Source organism: Rhinoderma darwinii, chromosome 2, assembly GCF_050947455.1.
Source record: "Rhinoderma darwinii isolate aRhiDar2 chromosome 2, aRhiDar2.hap1, whole genome shotgun sequence".
NCBI lineage: Eukaryota > Metazoa > Chordata > Amphibia > Anura > Rhinodermatidae > Rhinoderma > Rhinoderma darwinii.
In genome coordinates this window covers 52,957,579-52,984,312 of record NC_134688.1, presented here as the reverse complement: position 1 = coordinate 52,984,312, position 26,734 = coordinate 52,957,579, and the positions used below count along the sequence as shown (strand labels likewise).

At 44.2% G+C, this 26,734-nt stretch overlaps 1 long non-coding RNA gene across 1 annotated transcript; it reads right to left on the bottom strand.

The window, feature by feature from the left end:
• Window positions 1–6,033: 6,033 nt before the first annotated feature.
• Window positions 6,034–8,496, bottom strand: LOC142740545 (uncharacterized). Its single transcript, XR_012880763.1, has 3 exons — window positions 8,347–8,496; window positions 7,448–7,514; window positions 6,034–7,249 (listed from the first exon to the last, which is right to left on the bottom strand). It is a non-coding gene; the product is annotated as an uncharacterized LOC142740545 (long non-coding RNA).
• Window positions 8,497–26,734: the final 18,238 nt, after the last annotated feature.

Sequence of the window (26,734 nt, the reverse complement as noted above, 5' to 3'; positions counted from 1 at the left end):
TTTTACAGATGCGTGCGCTGGTCCTTTAGAGACACCCTAGGAGAAACAGTGGAGCAGTGCAACCGCGTGTGCTGGCCTCTCTGGGAAGGGAGACGCCGGCTAGAGTTCATTGGTCTGCGGCCACTGTAGGGTAAGTGATGCCGGTAATGGCGGTCCGCAACCATGGCGATTACAGTACTGATCTTTGGTTTGGTTCTGTATTTATGTACTGATCTTGGTTCTGGTTCTGTATTTATGTATTGATCTTTGTTCTGGTGCTGTATTTATGTACTGAGCTTGGTTCTGGTGCTTTATTTATGTACTGAGCTTGGTTCTTGTGCTGTATTCATGTACTGGGCTTGGTTCTTGTGCTGTATTCATGTACTGAACTTAAATTTATCACCGTATGTATGCATTATGCTTGAATCTGATATTGTATTTGTACACAAAATTTTTGTATTTGGGGGTCGTCTTAACTAGCTAAGTGATTTGCTGTGGCATGCTATGCACGCCACATTGCTCTCCACCGTTCTCACAGTGCACTAAATAAGCTGAGCACTACTGTACTGAATGTGCACATACAGGTCTATACGTAATAGGTCAATTTAATATAATTACTGTGGGTAGGTATGTATGCTATATATATTAGTAATTATATAAATAGGAGCAGATTTACTAATATAATCATAGGCAGTTCAAACTTAGACAAGACAGTCAGAAAACATGCCAAATGTATCAAAGTGGTTCATTCTGCATGATAAATTTGGCGCATTTAGCTAGACATGCTGGACACTTTTCTCTTCCTAACACCTCCTCTTAGTTGGCTTAATTTACGCCAGTTATTTTGCACCAAAATCTTGGTGCCCGTTGTTGCATTTTTAACCACGCCCGTTTTGATAGATCATGTCCCTTGCTGAGAATGTAAAAAAAGTGTCTAAAACAGTTAATAAATGTGTCCCACGGCATGTACTCCAGAACTCCGGATCATTTTGAATAGTAAATTTGCCCCATATGCTGGACAGGGAGTCACACAGGCTTGGAAAGTTTATAGGATATTAGTCATACATAGAAACATATTTATTTAAAAGTCAACATTAATATATGGTGCATTTGGAATATCGTAATTGTTTTATTCGAGAATTTTTTTATTAGATTATTTGAGTAGGAATAATGTTCCACGATGCACTATACTATACTATACAGCGTTCTTCCTTATAATTAAATACAACATCCTCCATTATTATTACTGTTTTTACTGCGTCGTCCCTTATTATATACAGTCCTCTATTTTTATTTATTTTACACTACGTCTGTTTGTTATATAAAGCAACTAATGTCTGTACGTCTATAGGCGATTTGGTGCGTGGTCTGTATTCCTTTTTGGGTGTGTTGCATTGCACCATATGTATTATTTGTAATTAAAATACCATAGGTTGTAGGCCTGGTCTATGTAAATAGGCAGGGCTTACATTTTTTTTTGCAACTGGCCTACTTTGCCCCCACCAATTATCACTTTTTAAACCATCTTCTACCGTGCTTGCAGGTCGTTAACAGATCAAGATCGATGTCTAGCCAATATATACCATGCTCTTTGAACTGTCCATTGCATCTAAAATCCTTGTTCTGCACCATCAGGCAACTAAACCCGCTTCTGCCGTGCCCGCCTGCACCAGCTGGCTCCCTACCTAGGTAGCCATTGTACACCCTGACCAATCTTCGTGACTCCCCCGACCACCACTATCAAACAGATGTACTGCTAACAGAAGAAAATATGGTCCTGCAATGCACTTGACAATGTGAGGACTTTATTCTAAAAACATTTCATAAACCACCCGGCCTGGTGAAGTGATCATACAAGACTCCTTGCACATTTCGAACGCCAACTGTGTTCTTCGCCAACAAATATATGCCATCTCCTCCGAACAGTCTATTACATCTCAAACCAGGTCCTTATGTTGCATTACTTGTGGACGCTATATTCGTGGCGATATCCTTCCACTGCTTCCCGCTTGAGTCCTGTTTGCACAAAAACATTCTGCCAGTATCCATTGTCACCCATACCTGCAACCTATACCTGGGTAATGCAACTCACTCAACTCCTTGTCTATTGCATCGTTTACTGGTGATTCTTTTAGATGCCACAGATGTTGTATTGTTCTATACCTACCAGCCTTCTTTCCGGGCACCATCAGTTTTTATTGACACTTCATCAAAAAAGGGGGCTTTGCACCAGCATCATAATACTGCACTACTCAAAAAAATCCCTTCACCCAATCCCTACTAACCCCCTATGCTTCTTTTTCACTTGACAAGTAACTGCAGCAGCCGCCAGCACCCTCATTCCCATCTCCCTGAAGCCCCTACATATACTTTTACTGGGCCTTGATGTGTCCCAACCTTGCCTAAAATCCCCCTACACTGCTCCACGCCTAATCCCCTCACCTAATTACCTTTACTCCACCCCTTGTCCCCTCACACAATTACCTTACACCTATTTTCAGGCCCAAAGCGGGCCATATGGCTACTCCATTGTGGACAAAGAATCCCTTTAACTGCACTATGTCTACCATGCTATCCAAAGTTCCCAACTACTAACCTTTTCTGGGGGCCACGTGGCCCTTCTTATCATTCCTTATGGGTATTTTGCCCGCTCGTGACTTTCAGTGTAGAGAGCTACTAGCGGGTACTGTACATAGTAACTGTCACGGGCACAGGGTATGTGGACCCACTAGGCCGCTCCGCCGCAGTGGGGAGGCAGCTGACCAGGTCACAGTCTAAGCAGAAGTAAATGGCAGACAGTATGCTTGGGTACCTGAAATAGTCCGGGTGGTGGCTGTGGCTTCAGCATGGATGGAGGCAGGTGCGGCAAGTGGCGCCAGACGTGGCGGGCAGTATCCGATGACACTTGACGTGGCAGATGGCACTTGACGTGGCAGATGGCACATGAAGTGGCAGATGGCACTTGACATGGCAGAAGACACTTGACGTGGCAGATGGCATTTGACGTGGCAGAAGACACTTGACGTGGCAGATGGCACTTGACATGGCAGATGGCACTTGACGTGGCAGATGCCACTTGACGTGGCAGAAGACACTTGAACGCGGGTAGGCACAGGAACAACACGGAATACAGGAACGGTAACAGGGCATGGGTAACAGCTGGAACGGGAGACACTACGGAACCATTTGCGAGACAGACTGGGAAAGACTAACAACGCTCAGGCAAGGATTAGAAGGCCAGGGGCCTTCTTATAGACCAGGAAATCGTGGCAGTTGATGGTGATGACAATTTTCTAATTGCGCGCGCTGGCCCTTTAAGGCCGGGCGCGAGCGTGCGCGCGCACCCTACGGGATCTAGCCGAACGGAGCGGAAGTGAGCGCTGGCATCTCCTAGGAGGGAGACGGAGGCCAGCGCTCACAGATCCATGGCTGCGGGCGTCGGGAGGTGAGTAAACTCGACGGCCCGCAGCCATGGGCGCTACAGTATCCCCCCTCTTACGCCCCCTCTTCTTTGGGCCAGAGTGAGAGAGGAACTTTTTAATAAGAGCAGGAGCACTGAGGTTCTCTTCTGGCTCCCAGGACCTCTCCTCAGGACCAAACCCTCTCTAGTCCACCAAATAGAAAGTCCTTCCTCCTACTCTCTTGCGGTCCAGGATCTCCTTTACCTCAAATACATCAGAAGGACCGCTGGGAGCAACTGTGGAACTAGAGGTCTTGCTGTAGCGGTTCAGGACCACTGGTTTCAGGAGGGACACATGGAAGGAGTTAGGGATTCTGAGGGTAGGAGGCAGCCGCAGCTTATAGGAGACAGGGTTAAATTGTTGCAGGACCTCGAAAGGACCAAGGAACCTGGGAGCGAACTTGTATGAGGGCACCCTCAAGCGAATGTTCCGAGAGGACAGCCAGACTTTAGTCCCCGGAAGATACTGAGGCGGCTCTCTTCTCCTAGTATCTGCCTTTCGCTTCATGCGTTCGACCACCAGCAAAATAGAGGACCGGGTCTGTTGCCAGATTTGCAGGAAGTCCCCATATGCAGAGTCAGAAGCGGGTACCTGAGATGAAGTCGACACAGGAAGAGTGTATGACCTGAACTGTGGTCTTAGGCTGGCCAGCGGGTTCCATGGCCTGAGCATACTGTCACAATCTAAGGAACATATGTAGCTGACTTTAGCTTGACTAATAACGCATTAAATACACAGTGGAAAGATCCCTTATCTTGACCTTTTCAATGACTTCTCAATGGTTATTTTTGTGTGATATCACGCTGCAACAAGTTATCAGAGTCAAGTTAAAGATGGCTACATCCGTATGTGGACCCACTAGGCCGTGGGCTCCGGCTCAGATAGGGCTAGGTGTGGCAGGTTGCGCCAGACGAAGCGGATGGCACCAGGAATGGTAGATGACACACAGATGTGGCATATCCAGCCGGCGGTACCACACGACTCTGATAAAAGGCAGGCACAGTTAGGAAACAGCAAGGGATACAGGAAATAGGATGCAGGGAACGGGAACTCTGGGATCAAGCAATACTAAGGGACCCTTTGCAATACAAACATGGGAAAAGTACAAACAACGCTCAAGCAAGGAGTGGAAGGGCAGAGACCTTTTTATAATCCAGGGTGCACTGGGGTAGGATAGAAAACTTTTAGGAAGTGCGCACGCTGGCCCTTTAAGGCACTCCTCGCACACTCCAGGAAGGGAAGGCCGCGCCAGCCGTGGTCTCTGGGGAGGTGGCCAGGAAGTTGCGGTCGCGGCCGTTCATCACAGGGTGAGCGACAGAGGTCCGCAGTCATAACACTGAGATTTTTTTTGGTGTTGTATATATGTACTGAGCAGTGGCGTAACTACCGCCATAGCAGCCGTAGCGGCTGCTACGGGGCCCGCGGCATGAGGGGGCCCGTGTTGCCCGCCGGCACGGGCCGACCACCATGGCCGGAGGCTCCGCTGGCAGCCGCTATGGCTGCTACAGCGGGACGCCACTGAACACTACGGCAGAGCAGGGAGGTATCTCCCCGCTCTGCCATTAACTGGTTCCCGACCGCTGGCTGTATTTTTACGGCCAGCGGTCAGGGTCCTTAAAACCCGAACCATAGACTTTTTACGACTCCGGTTTTAACTTACTGACCGCGCGATCGGGCTGCTGAATGTCGGGTCTCCGGCTGTCAGTGACTGCCGGGGACCCTGAGGAGAGGATAGAAACAGCTTTCGCTGCCAGCGATCACACATCTATCCCCTATTCTGTGGATAGGGGATACATGTATTTTGTAGGACACACTGTAGTTCACATTTTTTTGGGAGGGGGGACGCTGTATGGCGCTCTCTACAGGGGGGGGGGAACGCTGTATGGCGTTCCCTAAAGGGGGGGCTGTATGGCGTTCCCTACAGGGGGGCTGTATGGCGTTCCCTACAGGGGGTGGGCTCTATGGCGTTCTCTACAGGGGGGGATGTATGGCGTTCCCTACAAGGGGGGCTGTATGGCGTTCTCTACAGGGGGGGCTGTATGGCGTTCTCTACAGGGGGGGGCTGTATAGCGTTCTCTGCAGGGGGACTGTATGGCGTTCTCTACAGGAGGGCTGTATGGCGTTCTCTACAGGGAGGGCTGTATGGCGTTAGCACTGTCCAATAAATATACAGTAAACAGAAGAAAATACGGTCCAGCAATCCTCATGACAATGTGATGACTTTATTAGAAAAACATTTTATAAACCACACGGCATGTTGAAGTGATGATACAAGACTGCTTACGCGCTTCGAAAGCCAACTACATTCTTCGCAAATGTACGCCATCTCCTCCAAACAGTCAATTACATCAGAAGTCCATTTCCTTGTGCTGCATGACTCGTGGACGCCCTATCCGTGGCGATATCTGGGTCCTTTCCACTGCTTCTCACTTGAGTCCTGTAGGCACAAAAAACATTCTGCAAGTATCCATTGTCATCCGTGCCTGCAGATTCTGCTTTAATGATGCAACTCACTCAACTCCTTGTCTATTTCATCGTTTACTGATGCCTCTTTTAGATGCGACAGATGTATTTTTTTTTATACTTACCAGCCTGCTTCACAGGCACCATCCCTTTTTATTGGCACCTGATCAATAAGGGGGTCCTGCTCCACCACCATAACACTGCAATACTAAACAAAATCTTCCATAGACATCACAAAAACTAGACAAGCCTTTCCTCCCTTATGTTTCCCAACATTTCCTGGGACAAGTGTGTGTAGGTAGAAATCAACAAACATGTTTCCTGGCCCCAAACTTTACCCCCTCTTTCCAGTAAAGGATTGGCTTTCGGTATCACGCCTCCTCGCTTTTACCTTTTTACTTTATCCTGCGTAAACATTTTTTTCAGCATCTTAAACGTCTTGCCCATTAGCCCATCTATCCCCAACATCAGACCACTTATTATCATCTGACAGATCAGAATCAGACTCAACCAGCTACTGTTGCCTTCTTCTGCTTCTCTTTACATCCAGATGCGCTGCTCCTGTAATTCCAAACATTGTGCCAGTACCCCGTGTTCTAAACATTTTGGCAACCCCAAGGTGTCCCTCTCCCATGTTGAGATTATGAGGCCCTACTGGGATATTGCTGCCTTCATCGACCCTGGATCCCTGCGCAAGGATCCTGGCACTTGGCCCATCATCGTGCCATGTTCCCTCAAATTTTTGCTAGAATGATACCATTGAGGATACCTGCCTTGCTTCCTTGATGCCATTTGCTCCAAACAATCCAGTACACCCCAAGTCCAGGTCCTTGTGCTGCATGACTTGTGGGGGCTCTATACGTGACAATATCCTGGCACCTTCCATTGCTTTCCGCTTGAGTGCTGTAAATATAAAAACATTCTGCCAGTGTCCATTATCACCTATGCCTACAGATTATGACTGTGTAATGAAACTCACTTAAGTCCTTGTCTATTGCATCCAGGCCTTGACACATCGCAAATGTTCTTGGCAGACCAAAGCTGTCTAAAATCCCCCTACACTCCCTCACCCAATTAACTTACACCTACGTTCAGTTCCAAACCGAGCCATGTGGCCAGCATTTTGGACAAAGATACCCCTAACTTACATTATGCCTATTCCTACCAACTATCCAAGGTTCCCCACTGCTACGCCTTTCTTGGCATTTTGCCCGCTCATTACTTTTTCAATGTACAGAGCTACTGGTGGATACTTTATATAGTAACTAATGATGGACATACCGCATATAGATGAAATATTACTTCAGAGAGTCCCCCTGGCAGCAGGCAGCCGATCTCAAGAAATTCTGGAACAAAAAGTATAAACTGTGAAGATATTATGACGTGCGCTTAGTATGGTTCATCATATCAACAAATATATGTTCAGCCTATTGAAAACATCAGGGAGATTGTTCCCACAGTCTTGTCATGTGTCTCTATAGGAACATTCTGGATGACATCACATTATAGAATTTCTATAGGTTGTTATTTGCTATAATACTTACATATATACAGTGGATCTTCTAGCATGTCGGCTGTCACTGGTGCCACATATTCAGATGTTATAAATGTCTGTAAAATACATAATGGGTTTAATGCACATACATAAAATAACCCCATATCTATAATGAATAATAATATATTTACTTTCACACATTTCATTTTCTATCACAGGGCGAGTCCAATGCCCCTCTGCCACACAAATAACACCAGCAGTATAATGGCACATAATAGTTGGAGGACCCTGGTATAGATTTTGTATCAGGGACCAGGAGCTTATTGTTATTCTTCTATATAATCTTATGATTAATGGAAAACTTCTAATTTGTCTTTTGTGGAGTCTTTTGGACTGGAGTAGAGAGAGTAGAAAATGGTAAATTGGATTTCTGGATTCAACAGACAAAATAATTATTAAAGGGGTTTTCTGACAGTTTCATAAACCTTAGTCTAAGCCGCATATGGCTAAAAATAACAAATTGTCCCTACTCATTTTTTAAATTCCCTGTGGCTCCTGCGCTGATGGTTCTGTTGTCTTTAGTTGCTAGGCCACAGCGGTCATGTCCGTGTGGATGGCATGTCACGTGGCAGCTATTGTGTCACATCCAGGGCCGGCCTTAGGTTTATTGGTGACATGTGCAGTATCTGTGACGTCCTCCCCCTTATGATGCACCATGTAGTGTCCAAATAATTTAATCATACAGTGCCCAAATAACATCACCCAGTCAATAAACTAGGGATTGTATCTTTCTATTTTTTTATATTATAGGTTTGGGCCCTAAATGCCGGATCGGCAGTGTAAGTTGAGGGTGCCCAGGCCATCTATGGTGGTAGTGCCCTCTTCAGTATTGACCAGTAATACACACTATGTGATCATTTAGAGATGCAGTTAATAAAATACACTGACCTTGGACTCTCCTACTGAATACATCCGACTGAATGTAGAACGTTATGTGATGTGAGGTGGAGGGCTCTGCTTAATCTTTGATCTGCCCTCCTGGGACGTGTGGTTATCATTAACTCTTATGAGGAATTAATTCTAGGAGAAAGAAAGACAATGTATTAGGACAAATCTCAATCAATGGCAACATTTCTATCTAGAACCGAGTCCAGTCCCCAACCAGTGTAAAATTACCAAAGGGGTAAATAGGATGACCGGCTGGGGTCCAGGGATTTGGGGTGGCCCACAGCTCTGGAGCTCCATACACCCCTAAAAATTGGACAAACAATAACGGCGCAGGGAGGAAGCAAAATGTCTGACCCGGTTGGTCGTCTATTAGGTGAGTATAATTTTTTATTTTATAGGAGCAAAGGGGGCACTATTAATATGGGGGATAAAAGGACTGAGTCGGGGCTTAGAAAAGGGGGCTTCATTACTGTGGGGCCATACAAAAGGGGCATTCTGACCCAGGACATACAAAAAGTGTCATTCTAACTGTGGAGGGTATTGGTGGATACTGCATATAGTAACTAATAAGAGACGCACCTTGCATAGATGAAATATTGCTTCAGAGAGTCCCCCTGGCAGCAGGCAGCCGATCTTAAGGTGTTCTGGAAAAAACAATAATTGTGTCGTTTTATTTCTCCAGACAGACGTGTGCTCAGTATAGACCACCCAACGATGAAGGAAATGTACATTAGGGCTCATGTACACAGCAACTTCATGTGGACGGACCTGTATGGTGGCGCACAGACTGCAGTACTGGTAATGTAGACACTCTGTGTGCGCTGTGTGCTCCCCCATAAGCCAAATGTGTATTAGGAAATTACATAAATAACAAGTCCCTTATATATTACTAATACCATAATATCTTCTTTATGGAGCATTTCTATAATAATAATAATATAAAGCTGCAGCAAAATTCCCAGCGTTTACTTTTGCTACATGTGGATGAGTTTTTGAGACTGTAACTATTCACCTGTAACACTTGTGAATTTTGCCGTGCAGCAAATCTGCAGCGTCTGAATTCAGCTTTATGGCGTAGAATATAGTACTCAAATACTGCAATCATACAGTGCCCAAATAACACTGCCAGACAAGTATTGTCTGCCACACTGTAATGTAATCCATTATCAAGGAATTGTATCTGCATCCTTAGCAGTGCCCTTTACTTTTTTTACATGAAGAGTGGGATTGAGTGTTCAAGCAATGGGTGCCCCAGACATCAAGACCAGTGGCGCCCCATTCATTAGTGACAGGTGATGCACCCAGTGTAACCGCACAGGTCGCACACCACTAAAACAGGCCCTGGATGAACAACATTGGGGAATTTGTTCCCACAGTCTTGTCATGTGTCTCTATAGGAACATTCTGGATGACATCAGATTATAGAATTTCTATAGGTTGTCATTTGCTATAATACTTACATATATACAGTGTATGTCCTAGCATGTCGGCTGTCACTGGTGCCACATATTCAGATGTCATAAATGTCTGTAAAATACATAATGGAATAAACATAAAATAACCCCATATCCATAATGAATAATAATATATTTACTTTCACACCTTTCATTTTCTATCACAGGACGAGTCAGACATTGAAAACATTTTGTAATGTTAGTGTAAACCCAGGGAACATAACTATAGGGGTGAAGAGGTTGCAGTCACACCCAGGCCCAGGTGTCCATGACTGACATTAGGGGGGGGTCACAATGTGGGCAATTTACAAATGCCAATCCCCAATGCCCCCTTCTCCTAGAGGAATCCCGATTTTCGCTGCTAGAAACGCGATGTCAGTGAGAGAAGCACCTGGGCGGAAAGGCAGATGCTGAGTTGCCCGGCCGCTTCTAAAACACAAGCAGTGGAAGGGAGCCAGCGCAGCGCCCCGTTCCACCTGCTGGAGGGATGCGCCCTATGTAATGGCACAGGTCGCACACCCCTAAGGCCGGCCCTGGCTACTGCTGAGCCTTATTAGGATAATATACGGTAGCTTTTTAAGACTATTTAATTAAATTAAATTAGACATCATATTGAAAACGACTGAGAAGTCACATTCCACATTACTGACAGCTGCAATTCTCAGACAATGGTAAGGGTATGTTCACACACTTAACTAAAAAACGTCTCTAAAATACAGAGCTCTTTTCAAGGGAAAACAGCCTCTGATTTTCAGCCATTTTTTAAACCACAAACATTTTTTGAGGCGTTTTTACCAACGTTCTTGGAGCTGTTTTTCTATTGAGACAATGAAAAACGGCTCCAAAAACGGCCGAAGGAGTGAAATGCACTTCTTTTTACAGGGTGTTTTTTATGCGCCGCTTTATCAAACGCCCACGTAAAATGCACCATCGGAAAAAAAAACAGTTTTTCCCATTGAAATCAATGGGCAGATGTTTGGAGGCGTCTAGCCTCCGTATTTTCGGCTGTTTTTCGGGGTGTTTACGGCCAGGAAAACGGCTGAAAATAGGCTGTGTGAACATACTCTGATGTACTGAGTTGTAACTTTAATGAGAAAATATGAAACATTGAAATCTGAATGTAAAATGTTCAGTTGTTACTTGCATTAATAGAAACATTTTACTGGAACTTGAACTGTTTGTCTAAGAAAAAAACAACCCCAACTCCTGACAATCACCAGAAAAAAATCCTTCTACAGTTTTTTTTAAACGGCCACGTAAAAAACGCCTCATCGGAACAAACCCCCGTTTTTCCCATTGAAATCAAAGTGCAGATGTTTGGAGGCGTTCAGCCTCTGTCGTTTTAGATGTTTTTCGGGGCGTTTATGGCCATGAAAATAGGCCATGTGAACATACTCTGAGTTGTAACTTTAATGAGAAAATATGAAACCTTGAAATCTGAATGTAAAATGTTCAGTTGTTACTTGCATTAATAGAAAAATTTTACTGGAACTTGAACTGTTTGTCTAAAAAAAAAAAACAACCCCCGACAATCACCAGAAAAAAATCCTTCTACAATCATATAGTTGTGGTGAGGTGTTGGTGTGGTTAGAAATTTCTGCAGTAATGTCCAGTGTGAATCTGGCCTTATATGAGAATTCTAGAGCGTATATATTTCATGTGTCCAGTAACATGTAGAATTAATGATAAAATGCTGCATCTTACCTGTCAATCACACAGTCAATCACAGTCCCGGTCCAGACGTCATTGGCAGAAATTGTAAAAAATATGTAATCTAGCTGCACATAGAACCTAACGGCTAGTACTGTCTATGACATCATCAGTGACATCATAAGCGGCTGCAGTATCTGTTACATCATCTAATTATCTCCTACTGCCTGGATAGACTGTCTGTGCATACACTGGATATAGGCGTTACATGGGACTGCTGTTTATAAACATGGAAGAAAGATACATGTGTGGTTATAGGGGCTACGACTAAGAACATGTAATGTATGAAACGTGTAATCTGTTACTAGATGGATTTTATACTGTAATACAGATGTAGCCATCTTTAACTTGACTCTGATAACTTGTTGCAGCGTGATACTTTCTTGATCCCGCAGCACTCCGTGTTTCAAGTGTGCGTGAGTAGGCTTCCACGCCAATGTGTAAAAAATTGGAACTCAGCGCTCCAAGGTATTATGCAATAAGTGATATTTGATTTCACATATAGCGAAAAGTAGTAATCCAAAAATAATGGCGCCATTACCCAACAGCGACCGAGGTCACAAGCGCCGCATATCCGTGTCTAAAGAAGGTTGAATGTATAGACCGAAACGTTACAAACCTATTTTTGGATTACTACTTTTCGCTATATGTGAAATAAAATATCATTTGTTGCAGCGTGATATCACACAACAAAAGCCATTGAAAAAGTCAAGATAAGGGATTGTTTATTTCAGAACAATGATGTTCTATGGGTATATTCACACGGCCTTTTTTTAACCACCCGTGAATATTGGCCGTCAAAAAATAGAACATGTCCTATTTTTGGCCGCTTTCACGGCCAGACGGCCCCCATAGAAGTCAATGGATCAATTTTTAACGGCCGTCAATATATGTAACAGCCGTTAAAAACGGTTCTGTGATTTGGGGATTCAAGAGCCAAGGGAACTATTGGCTCCCTTGATGGTATTCGGCGGCGCAATGACACATACTCACCGTTGCAGCGCCGTCCTCTACAGGTGTGGTCTCTAGTCTCATGGGTTCTGCGAAGGTGACGAGATGACGTCCTCTCGTCGCCTTCGCAGAACCAGTGAGACTAGAGATCACTCGTGACGTAGATGGTCATGCATCAGTGAGTATGTAGGGCATTCAGGCGGACAAAAATTACGGATATTGTTGCGCTCACTACTATGGTAGCATGGCGCTAGTACAGGGGACATTGTTGTCTACTGTAGCAAATTTTTCAGCACGGTCCTGAATTTATAGAGAGAGTCCCGGAAGATTACCACAGGGAGGGGGGGTGTGGTGCTTTCTCCGGAGAGGTGTCTGTGTCATCATCTACAGGGGGGCTGTGTGCCATCGTCTACAGGGGGCTGTGTGCCATCGTCTACAAGGGGGCTGTGTGCCATCATCTACATGGGGCGGTGTGCCATCATCTACAGGGGGGCTGTGTGCCATCATCTACAGGGGGGCTGTGTGCCATCATCTACAGGGGGGCTGTTTGACATCATCTACAGGGAGGCTGTGAGCCATCATCTACAGGGGGTCTGTGTGCCATCATCTACAGGGGGTCTGTGTGCCATCATCTACAGGGGGTCTGTGTTTCATCATCTACAGGGGGTCTGTGTGGCATCATATACAGGGAGTCCGTGTGCCATCATCTACAGGGGGGCTGTGTGGCATCATCTCTAGGGGGGCTGTGAAACAATCATGACAATGACCTTTGTTTGGGTGTTTTCAGGGGGTTGGTACAAAAGAAGCCAGACAAATGAAATTCATCAGTTTTTTTAACGGCCATGAAAAACGGATGCAAAATGGATGTCAAACGGCCATTAAAAACGGACAGACGGACTGGAAGTGTATACAAATTTGCAGACACAATGATGCAAAACGGCCATGAAAAACTGACAGTTGATCAGTTTTTTTTTTTTTTGTCAAACTTTGTTTATTGGTTTTTTCCAAATTTTTTAACATACATGTTATAAAATACAATTCGGATGAATCATTTGTACTAGAGATACATATAATTCCATTGTTAATTACATAACACTTTAATACCTTTCGTGACAACATCATACAAGATTCCCCTATTCCATTTAAATTTGCATCCAATATTTCTCTTTTACTTCTCTACTTCTTAACTTTCCATCAACCGATCCACATATTGTCTCTGTATTGGTGTTATGACTCCTTACCATTGGTAGACACATCATTCGATCTCGTTACTACTAAGTATGGCGATGAGACCTACAGATACCCACTGTTTCATTCCTCTAAGCATTCCATATATCCCTTTGTGTCATTTAGGAAGTTCAACCAAGGTTGCCAAATACTATAGTATTTACCTACGTTTCTTAAGGCCAGATAGCTAAGTTCCTCTAGTCTTCGCATTTGAGCTATTTTGTTTAATATTGGGTAATTGATGGGGAGGTTGTCTTCCTCCAATTTAGCGGTATCAAAGCCTTTGCTGCTAAAACTAATTGTGGCCACAGTTTCTCCCGTGAATGACCTGAGGGGTTGACAGAGTGAAGGTTCAGCAGTAAATAGGTAAGTGTTAAAGTCTGTGCTGTGGGGCAAATAATTGTCAGAATTCATTGTACTTTTCTCCAAAAGGATTGAATATTTGTACACTCCCACCAGATGTGCGTATATGTTCCTACCTGTTGGTTACATCTCCAGCAAAGGGGAGATATCGTTGGGTCTATACGATGCAATAGTTCCGGCGTTTTGTACCATCTAGTGACTAATTTATAGGAGGTTTCTTGTAGGTTTATGCATCTAGAGGGCCCGCTGCTGGATTTATAGATATATTGTATTTCCGCCTTTGTAAATTGAACCTTCAGCTCTTTCTCCCATGATAAGATATGTGGTAAATCGCTCTTTCCCTTCATGGAAGCTAGCTTCTTATATAGTAAGGAGAGGGATTTCGGTATTGGTGTTGCTGAGGACAGCAGTGACTCAAACCATGTCAGTGGTCTGATAACAAAGCCATGTTTTACCAGAAATTTATAGTTTGAGAGCAGTTGTAAGTACTCCAGATAATGTATTCTCATTTGAGGGTATTTACCTCTAATGTACTCTAATGAGGGAAATTTATCCATGTGTACAATGTTTCCTAAGGCCACTTCTCTCAATTCTGATCCCATGCAGATATGAGCCCCTTCCCTCTTCTCTTTAAGCCCTAATAGATCACCTAGTGTTGTCAGTAATGTAGGAGTGTGACAAACATCTTCTTCTAGTGACAACTTTTTCCATACAGCTAATACCGCTTTTGTGAGGATATTAGTGGTTGTATCATTCATGCCAGGCAACACTGACCGTATTAACCTCTGAGTTAAAGGCCTACCACTCACCTCTTCTTCTATATATACATATAGTTTGTGTCGTGTTACCCCATACCAGTCTAGTATTCTGTTCATCTGAGTAGCTTGGTAGAAGGTTTGGAGGTCTGTGAAATTTATTCCCCCTAGTGCTTTTGGTCTAATCAAGGTTTTGAACGCCAGCCGATGTCCCCTTCCGCCCCATATGTATCTTAGCAGTTTCTTGTTAATGTTATGAAAGTATTTTTGTGGTAGGTAAATTGGCATTGTCTGTATCAGGTAGGTTATTTTGGGAATTATCAACATTTTTATTAGGTTACATCTGCCTAGCCAGGATATATATGGTAATTTCCAATTCGTCAGTATACTCTCAATTTGTGAGATCAAGGGTTTATAGTTCATTGAAAACCATGAGTCCGGGGAAGGTGCAATCTGTATGCCCAAATACTTAATCGAGTTTAATGACCATTTAAATGGGGACGAAAGCTGGGTCTCCGCTACCACCTCTTCAGAGCACGTGATGTTCAATGCAACCGACTTATCTGGGTTAATTTTAAAGTTAGAGATTCCTTCAAATTTGACAAACATGTCGGCCAGTATGGGGAATGAGATTTGTGGGTTTGAGGTTAATATCAAGAGATCATCAGCGAAGGATGCCGTCAGGTGTACTCTGCCCCCAATCTCCACCCCTTGAATCTGTTTGCATTGACAAACTTGTTGAATCATCGTTTCAATAGCTAAGACAAATAAAAGAGGCGATAGCGGACAACCCTGTCTCGTTCCATTCATAATCCGAAAAGGGGGGGATAGGATACCATTCACTCTAACCTTTGCTGAAGGACAGGCGTATAAGGCCATAATTTGCTTAATCATGAGTTCCGGTAAGCCAAATTTGTGAAGTGTTTTGACCATAAAAGTACAATCTACGCGGTCAAATGCCTTTTCGGCGTTGGTAGATAACAGTGCCAAGGGAATTTTACGTCTACGAGCCAGCTGTATCAGATGTAGTACTCTCAGTGTGTTGTCTCTTCCCTCCCTCCCCGCTACAAACCCCACTTGCTCCATATTGACCAAATTCGGTATCAGCAGCCTCAGTCTATTCGCGATGATTTTAGCATAAATTTTTATATCTACATTTAGTAATGATATCGGTCTGTAACTACTACAAAGAGCCGGGTCTTTTTCAGCTTTGGGGATTATAGAGATGTGTGCCTCTAAAGTCTGACGGGTAAACCCACTACCCTCAGATATTGAGTTATATGTCGAAACCATATGTGGCAAAAGCAATTCTTGAAAGGTTTTGTAGTATACCGCTGGGAGCCCATCAGGTCCCGGGCTCTTCCCCAGAGGCATACCTTTCAAGGCCTCTTCTACTTCCGTGGGAGAGAAGGGTCGAGACAACACTTCTCTCTGATTGTCGTCTAGCCTAGGAAGATTTATATTCTCCAAAAAATTATCTATTTCTTCGCTTCGCTGTGCAAATTGTTCCCCGGATTCCTGTGCTCTTATCCCATATAAAGCCTCATAGTAGGTTTTAAATTGTTGTGCAATATTTTCTGTTGTTGTGTGTATTTTCCCATTTTCTGTCTTGATTGTTCTAATATAGGCTTGGTCCTGTCGTTTTTTAGCCATTAGGGCCATGAGTTTTGACCCCCTATTCCCGTGAAGGTACACTGCATGTTTGGAGTTTAAATATGCTTTGGAGGCTCTTAAGTTAAGTATCTGCTTGAGGTGTTCTCGTTGTGTAACTAACTCTCTTTGGGTCTTTGCTGCCAAGGATAATTTATGTTGTCCTTCTAACTCTAAAATTTTCCTCATAGTCTCATCTATTTCCTGCATATGAATCTTTTTAGCACGAGAGCCAATAGAAATGAACTCACCCCTAATTACTGTCTTGTGTGCCTCCCATGTGTTAGCCAGTGATATATCTTCATTTATATTTTCTTTAAAATAGTGACTAAGGCTATCTGAAATCCTCTGTGTGTGTACCGAGGACCTCAGTAGTGTTTCATTTAATCTCCAGACATTTGACGATTTGGGTAGAGACATTACCTTAAAGCCCATAACCACCGGGGCATGATCTGATACTACAATTTGTTTAATTGTTATTGCGGACACCTTAGTGAGCTGTGGGGCTTGAACAAATATATAGTCCAGCCGTTGATAGGACTGATGGGGCGCAGAAAAGTGTGTATAGTCTTTAACCGTTGGGTGAAACGACCTCCATGTGTCTCTCAATTGTAGGTCTGCTAGTGTTTTTTGTAGCAATCTAAGACTCCTATACGATTGCTGTGAGCTACCTTTGGACGAATCTAGCAATGGCTCTAGAGTGACATTTAAATCACCTCCTAAAATACATATCCCATGTTGGAACAGCTTCAGTTGTTTCAAAGTGGTTACCAACCATTTGAGTTGTTGAGTGTTTGGCGCATAAATGTTCGCAAACGTGATTGGTGTATTCGCAATCAAGCCTTTAACAAAGAGGAATCTCCCTTCTGCATCAGAAAGCTGTGATATATATGTAAAGGGCACTGATTTTTTGATAGCTATTGATACACCACATTTTTTTAAATCAGGGTGTTGTGAATGAAACCACTTGTTGAAGTATGTTGTGGATAGCTGGGGCATTTTCCTCTTTGTCAAGTGCGTTTCTTGCAACATCGCCACGTCTGTGTTCTGAGATCTCAGGATCTGGAAAAGTCTAGATCGCTTTGTTGGTGAATTCATCCCTTTTACATTCCATGTTGTTACGTGTATGTCGGACATATTTGGTGTAAGTTTAGCAATGTGTTGGACAAGATCAATAACAATATCCTATACAAGTACAGTGGATTACTTAAATAGGTATTTCACAATACGTGATGAACCAGGAGAGGAGAGCATAGAATAAACTGAGCTAAATACACAAAACCTTCAAAAGTGCAGATATTGACCATATATGGCGTAACTCCTCGCGTCTAACTCAAATTTAAAAATTAAACATTAAACATTCCTGCGTAATATTTTAGAAACATTTCGAAAACACGCATTCCAGGTAAGGATACGAGTATCTCTTCAAGGAGTCTTCTCTGGGTCAACTTCTGTTTGGGTGGAAAGTCTCTTCCTACTGTTATGTCCCCGCGCCGTTATTCCTGATGCAGTGATGGTAGGGATCGGGGGTCTCGGAAGCGATGCGACATCCACGATTTGAAGCCAGGACAAGGGTCGTTGCGAGTCCATGCCAAGCTCATTGTATAAAGGTGTTAAGTCATCCGGACATCTTATGGTTTTCATAGCCCCATTTATTCCGAAGGCGATCCCAAAAGGAAATAACCATCTGTACTGGATACCTTTGGCTCTTAAAGCTTCCGTCAACGGTTTTAGTTGTCGTCTTTTGTTCATAGTAACTGGAGAGATGTCTTGAAATATTGTGTAATTATAGCCATTGTACATTAACGTATGAGCTTCTCTGGCTGCTCGGAGAATTTTATCTCTGTGTGATGAGTTTAAAAGTCGGCAGATAACGTCTCTTGGAGGGTCTCCATCCTTTGGCTTTGGCCTCAGCGCCCTTTCTACTACTAGAGTGCCGCCTTGGTCGTCTGGTATTAACACTTGTAACATTTTGCTTACTGTCGACGGGATTTCAGTTGGCATGACCGTCTCTGGAATACCTTTTATTCGCAAGTTGTTTCTCCGCCCCCTATTATCTTGATCCTCTACATAGGAGAGAATACTATTAAAATGAATTTGGCAGTTCTCCATTGCGGTAGTTGTTGCTGCACTGTGCATTATCAATTTGCTTTGGGTTTCCTCTAGTACTTCGACCCTCTTGTGCATTTGTCGCACCTCTTGCTTGAAGTCTACAAGTTCTTTCAGAACCGGTTTCAAAGCGTTTTCAATTATCTTTTGCATTGCCGCTGTGGATATATTTATTGAACCAGCACCTCTTGGAGCTTCCTCATCTGAACTCTCATCTGAAGATTCTAACTGATCTACTTGTTGGGAGGGCACTTGCTCACTTTTGCGGCCTTCTTTTTTCGATGTAGGAGATTTTTTATGTAGGAATTTATCCATATCTGTCTGTCCTTTTTTCTTCTGTTTGGGGGTGTCCCAGCTATCCATTTTATGTCCTCTGACCATTTTTGAACGCTATGTTTGGTAAGACTCAACGTATACGTCTTGTGCTTGTCCACCAGTTTCTCCTCTCCTAGTTTCACTTCTCAGACTGGTTCCATTATATAAATAGTTCCAATTTGGGAAAAAATTGGGCCTATGACCCTAATAGGTGTTTTATATCAGTATTCGTATTAGAGGCTTGAGTAGTCCTCAAGAAAAATTTGAGCTATGCCCATATACCCAGGTGTATACACAGTCCCGCTTGTGTCAATCACTGCTGCTATGTAGCCTCTCTCACCCGTTCACTCCTGTGTGCGCCTGTGTTGCTAATTGAGGTCCTGGTCTCACAGTACCAACAGGCCTCCGTGGCAGGGTTACAGTCTTGTAATATATAGGTATAGTAGTGAGTGAGTAGGTAAACCCCACCAAGTCTGTTTACTCACGGCTCAGCAGAGATCTCCTTCCGTTCAACTTATGCTGATATCTTAAGTTGTTGCAGCAGCGGTGTAATGGCGGCGTAATGGCGTCGTAATGGCGTCGTACTGGCGATGATAACGCCGTCTCCTTCCCACCTCAAGTGCTGCTGTGTGAGAGCAATGCAGCAGGCTTTCATTCCCACTGCCTGGCAGTAGTAATCCGTCTCCGTGTTCCGGTATTCTCGGGTAACACTCTCCGATGTGCTATCCGGAGGGGGAGAGATCTGGGGGAGAGGGTTGCTAGCAGGAGAGTTCTCCTCGTGTCGGCTACTCTTATCGCAGGCCTGTGGCTGGTCTCGTGTTACCACGCCACCTTCTCCAGCCGTCTGATTTTTACCTCTTATCACTCCTGATGTCCTCACCGTAAGTGTCAGATGGATCAGGGTGAGATCTATTCTGCTAAGTCGGTATAATCTGGTATTTGTCCTCAGTCACCGGGAGAGCTCTCCTTTCACACGTCCATCTTGTTCAGCGCGCTAGCAGTTGATCAGTTTTTAATGGCCATTTTTTTTCACTGTCGTGTGAATGTAGCCTAAGTTCTGGATCGTCTCCATTTTAATGGATAAAGTTACCGGACAATTATCCGCCCACCGAGAGTTTATTGGACACATGAACTTCTTGTTTCTTTGTTTGGAGTCGTGTACAGATATAGCAATCCTTATCCTGACTCTGATAACTTGCTGCAGCGTGATAATTTATCACTTAAGTCACTGAAGACCATTGAAAAAGTGAAATTAAAGTTTCTTGACACTGTGTATTCAATGTATTTAACCCCTTCGAGCTCAGCAATGTAATATTCCGTCGCGCTGACCGCCCCATTCGCGCTCAGCGACGGAATATTATGTCGCAGGGAAAATGCATCGCCATTTTCCACCGGCGCGTCCACGAGCTGTGACAGCTGCTGTTTCCGACAGCAGGCTATCACAGCTCAATACGCCGGGACCTATTGCGATGGTCCCGCCTCCACAATCGCCACTATTGGTCAGTCAGTGAGTAACTGTCCAATAGTGGCGATCGGTCTCTTCACTTCCTCTCCCTGACATCACATCCTGCCGCACCCGCCCTGAGATGGAGATAGCGAGGCGTTCAGAGCGGTTGTGAGTAGAGGGAGAGAAGAAAAAGAATGAACAAAAGTGAAAAAAAGACAACTTTTTTCTGCTTCCCACCTCCCCAATCCACTACCCAGTCCTTTACCCTTCCTCCTTGTGTTCCCCCCACATTTTTGGTCAGTGATCTCCTATCACTGACCACTTCTTAGTCTTCAGGACCAATTTCTTGGTCCCTGGGGATTATTTTTTTCTTTATAAAACATATAAAATAAAAAAAATTATAAAAAAAAAAAAAACGAAAAAAAAACCTGTTAATTTAGACAATTTATCTAGTTAGTTTAGTATTAGTGTTAGTTAGTGTCAGGGAACCGTCAAAAAGCATAGTTAGGTATAGCGTCAGGAATCCATCACCATAGTTAGAACTAGCGTTAGGGGTCCATCACAGTATTTAGGTTTAGCGTCAGGGAAGCTCGGAATAATCTAGATAGGTTTAGTGTCAGGCACCTGTCACCGTAGTTAGGTTTAGTGTTAGGGAAGCTCAGAATAATCTAGTTAGGTTTAGTGTCAGAGAATAGTCGCCGTAGTTAGATTTAGTCTCAGGGAAGTTCAAATAAAATCTAGTTAGGTTTAGTGTTAGGAACCCTCGCCCTTGTTAGGTTTAGTCTCAGGGAAGCCCACTCGTTCTATAAAAACACCAATTTTTTTAGCTAGTTTAGGTAGCAGCCTATTGCTCCTAGTTAGGAAAGCAATCAAACATGTCCCAACGGACATTTAGTGCCGAAGAGGCATATTCATTTCTTGCCTCCGACACAGAGTCGTCGGATGGTGAGACTCTGTTTTATTTATCCACCTCCTCATCCAGTGATGAAGAAGAGGAACCTCCTAGGAGATGCCCCTTGACCACCAGTGCAGTTGAAGCCCCCGAGCAAAATGACCCCGCCGCAGTTCAAGCCCCCATTTGGACCCCCACACCAGACATTTATGAGCCCAAAATCCCAGAGTTAAAATTTAATACGGCAGGGCTCAGTGAAATGGGCTTTTTCAAGTTCTTCTTCACTGATGACTTTATAGATCTTATGGTCTCCCAGACAAATTTATATGTCCAACAGTATATTACTAAGAACCCTACATCATTTTATGCCCAATCCTACAGGTGGACCCCTGTAGATGTAGCAGAGTTGGGCAAGTTCTGGGGACTTCACTTGAACATGGGGCTTCTGAAAAAGCCATCCATTAGGACCTACTGTAGCATGGACATCTTATACCATACCCCCAATGTACCATATGGCCATGTCCAGGATGCATTATGAGGCAATATTTCGCTTCTTAAATTATAAGGATAATGAGCAGTGCCCACCCCGAGATGACCCCAGTTTTGACCGTTTGTACAAACTGAGACCCCTATTAGACCATTTCAGTGCTCGGTTTGCCCAAGCATACACCCCCGAGAAGTGTATTTCTATTGATGAGTCCCTGGTACATTTTAAAGGGAGGCTTCAATTCCGCCAGTACCTGCCGAGTAAGAGGGCAAGGTATGGCGTAAAGATTTATAAGCTGTGCGAGAGTGCATCAGGGTATACCTACAAATTTAGGATGTATGAAGGGAAGGACAGCAGTATTCAGCCCCCAGAATGCCCCCCCTTACTGGGAATTAATGCAAAAATTGTGTGGGATTTGGTGCACCCACTGCTGGACCAGGGTTACCACCTCTACTTGGATAATTTTTATACCAGCGTCCCACTCTTCAAGTACCTCGCTTCCAGAAGTCCTGCGGCATGCGGCACTGCTAGAAAAAATCTGAGAGGCCTCCCTAAGACTCTGCTTGGGCAAACACTCAGAAGGGGTGAGAGCAGGGCACAATCTAGCAGCAACATATTGTGTGTCAAGTACAAGGACAAGAGAGATGTCCTTGTATTAACAACAATACATGGCCACACCAGTACCCATGTACCTGTACGAGGTACCAGTATAGAGACCCCCAAACAAGACTGCATCCTGGACTACAATAGGTACATGGGAGGGGTTGACTTGTCAGATCAAGTCCTGAAGCCCTACAGCGCCATGCGGAAATCGAGGGTGTGGTATAAGAAGCTGGCAGTGCACATCATACAGATGGCATTGTACAATGCATATGTGCTACGTCGATGTGCAGGCCAGAGGGGAACTTTCCTGGAATTTCAAGAGGTGATTATCAAGAACCTAATCTTTAGGACCAAGAATAGGGAGCATCCAGTACTTCCGGAAGCGAGGCCACACACATCGTACCAGGGCAACACTTTCCAGGAGAAGTTCCCCAAACTGGCAAGAAGGGAAAAAGTCAAAAGAGGTGCAGAGTCTGCTCAAAGAGGGGGATAAGGAGGTAAACAATATACGAATGCGACACGTGTCCCGAAAAACCAGGGCTCTGTATGAAAGATTGTTTTCGAATTTATCATACATCCCTTAATTTTTAATTTACCCTGATACACTCCGCACAGCTTATGCCCCTCATCTTTCCCTTCTGAGCCCTGCCGTGTGCCCAGGCAGCTAATAACAGCCACTGTAAAGGATCTGCCAGGCACAGCGGGGTTAACACCCATAGGTAATGAGTCGACACCTGAGTCTATGTCTCTGAGACTGACTCCAGCTTCCACCACTCAGGCTGGCAGGCTTAGGAGTGGGAGAGCCTATCGCATCCTGGCCAGACTCAGCTAGCTCCCGCCCTCTGTCTATTTATACCTGCCTTTCCTGTTCCTCCAGTGCTTGTGATTCTTCTCGTGTGGTTTCCTGGCCCAGCTACAGCTCCTGACTATTTGATCCTGCTCCATACTGACCCTGGCTTACTGACTACTCTTCTGCTCTGCGTTTGGTACCTCGTACACTCCTGGTTTGACTCGGCTCGTTCACCTCTCTTGTTGCTCACGGTGTTGCCGTGGGCAACTGCCCGATTTCCCTTAGCTTTGTGTACCCTTGTCTGTTTGTCTCGTGCACTTACTGAGCGTAGGGACCGCCGCCCAATTGTACCCCGTCGCCTAGGGCGGGTCAGTGCAAGTAGGCAGGGACAGAGTGGCGGGTAGATTAGGGCTCACTTGTCCGTTTCCCTACCCCTATCATTACAGCCACATGTAGGGTATTGCCGTACCCGGGAGAATCCACATTACATCTTATGGTGTATATATCTCCAGTGGCACATGCTGGGCACACTATATCGGGCACGGAAATGCCATATATATATAGAAAATTGCAAATCTCACTCTGCCCCATCTGCTGCACATTATCTTTTACACAGTACCTGTGGGGTCAAAGGGCTCACTACACCTCTAGATGAATGTCTTAAGGGGTGTAGTTTTTAAAATGCGGTCACTTCTCAGGGGCTTCAACTGTACTGGTACCTCAGGGGCTTCTGCATACATGACTTAGCACCAGAAAAACTCCAGTAGGCCAAATGGTGGTCCTTTCCTTCTGAGCCCTCCCATGGGCCCAAACGGCAGTTTATCACCACAAATGGGGTATTGCCGCACCAAGGACAAATTGGGCAACAAAATGGGGTATTTTGTTTCCTGTGAAAATAAGAAATTTTGATAAAAAATGACAACTTATTGTTCTACACACAGGTATCCAGGCTACCAGGACTACTATTATGGGTAAGGCTATCTGAGTTATTAATGTTGGGAGTATTTTACTCTAGAAAACACCCTTTGGACACTTCTGTCCTTAACAAAACAGCTCACACTCAAACAACTAACGTTATATACGATAGCACACTGCCCTATTCATATGTCCTTAATATAAGGACTTTAAACACACCATACACTTGGTTTTCCTACTTACCTGTGTTCATATCATATAGAGTCTCTCCACTCATGTACCTTTTTAACATGTATGTTTTTATATGTATTTAACCCCTTCCCGACATTTGCCGTACATGTACGTCATAAAAAGCATTGACTTCCCGCAAAATGCCGTACATGTACGTCAAATGTTTGGCACCGGCTCAGAAGCTGAGCCGGTGCCATCATCACCGGATCTCAGCTGTATCTTACAGCTGACATCCGACTGTAACGGCGGGGACCGAAATTAGCTTCGATCCCCGCCATTAACCCCTTAAGTGCAGCGCTCAAACGCGATCGCTGCACTTAAGGTGTTTGCAGCTCATCGGAGCCCCAGCAATGAAATTGCCGGGGTTCCGGTGGCTGCAATGGCAACCGGAGGCCTAATACTGGCCTCCCGGTCTGCCTAGCACCGAAGCCGGTCAAGATCCGCCCGGCGGCGGAGCCTGATCGGCTTCCGTAGCTGCCGGCAAGATGGCGCCGGGTCAGGAGCTGATCCGGCGTCATCAGCGGTGGAAGTCAGCTGTACTGTACAGCTGACATCCACCTGTAACGGCAGGAACCGGAGCTAGCTCCGATCCCTGCCATTAACCCCTTCGATGCAGCAATCGAAAGCGATTGCTGCATCGTAGCGGTTACTAGCAGATCGCCAGCCCTGACAGGCAATCGGGACTGGCGACTGCTGTTATGGCAACAGGAGACACAATGGTCTCCTGCTCTGCCATTACGGAAGCCGATTTAGGCCCCGCCGGGAGGCGAAGCCTAATCGGCTTGCTGTCAGTGAATGACTGACAGATCTAATACATTGCACTACATAGGTAGTGCAATGTATTAGAAAAAAAAAAATCTGACCGTTGGACCTTCAAGTCCCCTAGTGGGACTTGAAGAAAAGTGTAAAAAAAGTATAAAAAAGTGTAAAAAAAAGTGCAAAAAATAAAAGTTTGAAAACAATAACAGTTTCAAGTAGTCAAATAAAACACAATCCCCCTTTTACTCTTATCAAGTCCTTTATTATTGAAAAATAATAATAAACCATATGTATTTGGTATCGCCACGACCGTAACGACCTGAGGTATCAAAATATTGTATTATTTATTGCACGCGGTGAACAGCGTAAAAAAAAAAGTAAAAAACGTTACCAGAGTTTCTGTTTTTTAGTCACTTTGCCCTACAAATATAGAATAAAAAGTGATCAAAAAGTCGCACGTATCCAAAAATGGTACCTATAAAAACTATAGCTCGTCCCGCAAAAAACAAGCCCTCATACACCTCCGTCGACAAAAAAATTAAAACGTTATGGTTCTCACAACTTGGCGACAGAAAAAAAATACATTCTTTTTACAAAAGTAATTTTATTGTGAAAAAAGTTGTAAAACATAAAAAAATGCTATAAATTAGGTATCGCCGGAATCGTACTGACCCGCAGAATAAAGTTAACATGTAATTTACAACGCATCGTGAACGCTGTATAAAAAAAACGAAAAAAGCTGTGCCAGAATTGCATTTTTTTGTTTACCTGGCATCCCAAAAAATAGGATAAAAGGTGATCAAAAAGTCACATGTACCCCAAAATGGTACCAATAATAACTACAGCTCGTCCCACAACAAACCAGCCCTCATACCGCTACGTCTATGAAAAATAAAATTAGTTATGGCTCCAATAAGTCAGGAAATAAAAAAATATGCAGTTGTGCCCGAGGGGAACATTTCTTCAGTTTGAAGAGGCGATTTATCAAGGACCTAAAATTAGGGAACCAGGAAAGGGAGGGCCCAAACATATCCGCTGGAAGCGACGTTGCCCGTATTATACCAGGACAACACTTTCCCAGCAAAATTCCTCAAACTACAAAGGTGCAGAGTGTGGACCAAAAGGGGGATAAGAAATTACACCATTTATCAGTGCGACACTGGCCTGTGCGGAAAGGATTGCTTCACAGCGTAACACACATCTATGGATTATTTTTATTTTTTTATACCACCTGACTATGCCCCTTATATACTCCGCCCCGCTTACATGTACCCCCACATTATAAAACACCAGCAATACTCAAACAAATTTAGTACCAAGCAAAATCCGCTCTCCAAAAGCCAAATGGTGCTCCCTCGGCTCTGAACCCTACAGCGTGCCCAAACAGCAGTTTCCTTCAACATATATGGCATCGTCATACCCGGGAGAACCCTTTTAACAATTTTTGGGGTGTGTGTCTCCAGTGTCATAAGCTTGGCATGACATATTTGCCACTGAATGGCATATCTAGGGAAAAATATAAATTTTTAATTTGCACCATCCGCAGTGCATTCATTTATGGAAAAGACCTGTGGGGTGAAAATGCTCACTACACCTCTTAATAAATGCCTTGAGGGGTGCAGTTTCCATAATGGGGTCACTTCTCAGGGGTTTCTTTTTATTATTTCACATCTGAGCCTCTGCAGTTCTGAACCAATACATTGTAAATCGCCAAATTAGGCCTCCACTCC